We start from the raw sequence: 5,025 nt of genomic DNA, 5'->3' as shown, positions 1-5,025 counted from the left end.
CACCTCCGCCCTCAGACCCCACCCCTCCAACTTCAACAAGGACAGAACCCCCCTAGTGCTCACCTTCCACCCTACCAAACTTCGCATAAACCAAATCATCCGCTGACATTTCCGCCACCTCCAAACAGACCCCATCACCAGGGATATATTTCCCTCCCCACCCCTTTCCGCCTTCTGCAAAGACCGTTCCCTCCATGACTACCTGGTCAGGTCCACATCCCCCTACGACCCACCCTCCCATTCTGGCACTTTTCCCTGCCACCGCAGGAACTGTAAAACCTGCGCCCACACCTCCTCCCTCACCTCTATCCAAGGCCCTAAAGGAGCCTTCCACATCCATCAAAGTTTTACTTGCACATCCACTAATATAATTTATTGTATCCGTTGCTCCCAATGCGGTCTCCTCTACATTGAGGAGTCTGGGCGCCTCCTAGCACAGCGCTTTAGGGAACATCTCTGAAACACCCGCACCAATCAACCAAACCGCCCTGTGGCCCAACATTTCAACACCCCCTCCCACTCTGCCAAGGACATGGAGGTCCTGGGCCTCCTTCACCGCCGCTCCCTCACCACCAGACGCCTGGAGGAAGAACGCCTCATCTTCCGCCTCGGAACACTTCAACCCCAGGGCATCAATGTGGACTTCAACAATTTCCTCATTTCCCCTTCCCCCACCTCACGCTAGTTCTAAACTTCCAGCTCAGTAACTGTCCCCATGACTTGTCTGGACTTGTCCTACCTGCCTATCTTCTTTTCCACCTATCCACTCCACCCTCTCCTCCTTGACCTATCACCTTCATCCCCTCCCCGACTCACCCATTGTACTCTATGCTACTCTCTCCCCACCCCCACCCTCCTCTAGCTTATCTCTCCACGCTTCAGGCTCACTGCCTTTATTCCTGATGAAGGGCTTTTGCCCGAAACGTCGATTTTACTGCTCCTCGGATGCTGCCTGAACTGCTGTGCTCTTCCAGCACCACTGATCCAGAATCTAGTTTCCTGCATCAGCAGTCATTGTTTTTACCTCCCTGAGGAGTAACCTACTCAGACCCATTCCCTAAACCCATTACTCTACATTTCCACCTGATGGATGCACCTAACCTACACATCCCTGAACACGATGGGTAATTTAGCATGGCCAATTCACCCTAACCTACATATCCCTGAACAGGATGGGAAATTTAGCATGGCCAATTCACCCTAACCTACACATCCCTGAACACTATGGGGTAATTTAGCATGGCCAATTCACCATAACCTACACATCCCTGAACACTATGGGTAATTTAGCATGGCCAATTCACCATAACCTACACATCCCTGAACACTATGGGTAATTTAGCATGGCCAATTCACCCTAACCTACACATCCCTGAACACTATGGGTAATTTAGCATGGCCAATCCACCCTAACCTACACATCCCTGAACACTATGGGGTAATTTAGCATGGCCAATTCACCCTAACCTACATATCCCTGAACACTATGGGTAATTTAGCATGGCCAATTCACCCTAACCTACATATCCCTGAACATTATGGGGTAATTTAACATGGCCAATTCACCCTAACCTACATATCCCTGAACACTATGGGTAATTTAGCATGGCCAATTCACCCTAACCTACACATCCCTGAACACTACGGGCAAAATAGCATGGCCAATTCACCCTAACCTACACATCCCTGAACACTATGGGGTAATTTAGCATGGCCAATTCACCCTAACCTACATATCCCTGAACACTATGGGTAATTTAGCATGGCCAATTCACCCTAACCTACACATCCCTGAACACTATGGGCAATTTAGCATGGCCAATTCACCCTAACCTACATATCCCTGAACATTATGGGGTAATTTAACATGGCCAATTCACCCTAACCTACATATCCCTGAACACTATGGGTAATTTAGCATGGCCAATTCACCCTAACCTACACATCCCTGAACACTATGGGTAATTTAGCATGGCCAATTCACACTAACCTACACATCCCTGAACACTATGGGCAAATTAGCATGGCTAATTCACCTTAACCTACACATCCCTGAACACTATGGGTAATTTAGCATGGCCAATTCACCCTAACCTACACATCCCTGAACACTATGGGGTAATTTAGCATGGCCAATTCACCCTAACCTACACATTCCTGAACACTATGAGTAATTTAGCATGGCCAATTCACCCTAACCTACACATCCCCGAACACTATGGGCAATTTAGCATGGCCAATTCACCCTAACCTACACATCTCGGAACACTATGGGGTAATTCAGCATGGCCAATCCACCCTAACCTACATATCCCTGAACAGGATGGGAAATTTAGCATGGCCAATTCACCCTAACCTACACATCCCTGAACACTATGGGGTAATTTAGCATGGCCAATTCACCATAACCTACACATCCCTGAACACTATGGGTAATTTAGCATGGCCAATTCACCATAACCTACACATCCCTGAACACTATGGGTAATTTAGCATGGCCAATTCACCATAACCTACACATCCCTGAACACTATGGGTAATTTAGCATGGCCAATTCACCCTAACCTACACATCTCTGAACACTATGGGGTAATTTAGCATGGCCAAGTCACCCGAACCAACACATCCCTGAACACTATGGGCAATTTAACAGGGCCAATTCACCCTAACCTACACATCTCTGAACACTATGGGGTAATTTAGCATGGCCAATTCACCCTAACCTACACATCCCAGAACACTATGGACAATTTAGCATGGCCAATTCACCCTAACCTACACATCCCTGAACACTATGGGGTAATTTAGCATGGCCAATTCACCCTAACCTACACATCCCTGAGCACGATAGGATGGCATTGGTGTATTTAAATACTGCTACACTGGGGAGAGATTGGTGTATTTAAATATTGCTACACAAGGGAGACATTGGTGTATTTAAATACTGCTACACCAGGGAGACATTGGTGCATTTAAATACTGCTACACCGGGGAGACATTGGTGTATTTAAATACTGCTACACCGGGGAGACATTGGTGTATTTAAATACTGCTACACCGGGGAGACATTGCTGTATTTAAATACTGCTACACTGGGGAGACATTGGTGTATTTAAATACTGCTACACCGGGGAGACATTGGTGTATTTAAATACTGATACACCGGGGAGATATTGGTGTATTTAGATACTGCTACACCAGGGAGACATTGGTGTATTTAAATACTGCTACACCGGGGAGATATTGGTGTATTTAAATACTGCTACACCAGGGAGACATTGGTGTATTTAAATACTGCTACACCGGGGAGACATTAGTGTATTTAAATACTGCTACACTGGGGAGACATTGGTTTATTTAAATTCTGCTACACCGGGGAGACATTGGTGTATTTAAATACTGCTACAGTGGGGAGACATTGGTGTATTTAAATACTGCTACACCGGGGAGACATTAGTGTATTTAAATACTGCTACACTGGGGAGACATTGGTTTATTTAAATTCTGCTACACCGGGGAGACATTGGTGTATTTAAATACTGCTACAGTGGGGAGACATTAGTGTATTTAAATACTGCTACAGTGGGGAGACATTGGTGTATTTAAATACTGCTACACTGGGGAGACATTGGTGTATTTAAATACTGCTACACCGGGGAGACATTGGTGTATTTAAATACTGCTACAGTGGGGAGACATTGGTGTATTTAAATACTGCTACACCGGGGAGACATTGGTGCATTTAAATACTGCTACAGTGGGGAGACATTGGTGTATTTAAATACTGGTCCACCGGGGAGACATTGGTGTATTTAAATACTGCTACACCGGGGAGACATTGGTGTATTTAAAAACTGATACACTGGGGAGACATTGGTGTATTTAAATACTGCTACACTGGGGAGACATTGGTGTATTTAAATACTGGTCCACCGGGGAGACATTGGTGTATTTAAATACTGCTACACCGGGGAGACATTGGTGTATTTAAATACTGCTACACCGGGGAGACATTGGTGTATTTAAATACTGATACACCGGGGAGACATTGGTGTATTTAAATACTGCTACACCGGGGAGACATTGGTGTATTTAAATACTGGTCCACCGGGGAGACATTGGTGTATTTAAATACTGCTACACCGGGGAGACATTGGTGTATTTAAATACTGCTACACCAGGGAAACATTGGTGTATTTAAATACTGCTACACTGGGGAGACATTGGTGTATTTAAATACTGATACACCGGGGAGATATTGGTGTATTTAAATACTGCTACAGCAGGGAGATATTGGTGTATTTAAATACTGCGACACTGGGGAGATATTGGTGTATTTAAATACTGATACACGGGGGAGACATTGGTGTATTTAAATACTGCTACACCGGGGAGACATTGGTGTATTTAAATACAGCTACACCGGGGAGACATTGGTGTATTTAAATACTGCTACACCGGGGAGACATTGGTGTATTTAAATACTGCTACACCGGAGAGACATTGGTGTATTTAAATACTGCTTCACCGGGGAGATAATGGTGTATTTAAATACTGCTACACCGGGGAGAATTTGGTGTATTTAAATACTGCTACACCGGGGAGACATTGGTGTATTTAAATACTGCTTCACTGGGGAGACATTGGTGCATTTAAATACTGCTACAGTGGGGAGATATTGGTGTATTTAAATACTGCTACACCAGGGAGACATTGGTGTATTTAAATACTGCTACACTGGGGAGACATTGGTGTATTTAAATACTGATACACCGGGGAGATATTGGTGTATTTAAATACTGCTTCACCGGGCAGACATTGGTGTATTTAAATACTGCTACACTGGGGAGACATTGGTGTATTTAAATACTGCTACACCGGGGAGATATTGATGTATTTAAATACTGCTTCACCAGGGAGACATTGGTGTATTTAAATACCGCTACACCGGGGAGATATTGGTGTATTTAAATACTGCTACACTGGGGAGATATTGGTGTATTGAAATACTGCTTAACCGGGGAG

This window comes from Chiloscyllium punctatum, chromosome 17 (genome assembly GCF_047496795.1).
Source record: "Chiloscyllium punctatum isolate Juve2018m chromosome 17, sChiPun1.3, whole genome shotgun sequence".
NCBI lineage: Eukaryota > Metazoa > Chordata > Chondrichthyes > Orectolobiformes > Hemiscylliidae > Chiloscyllium > Chiloscyllium punctatum.
Note: the sequence above shows the minus strand (reverse complement) of the source record.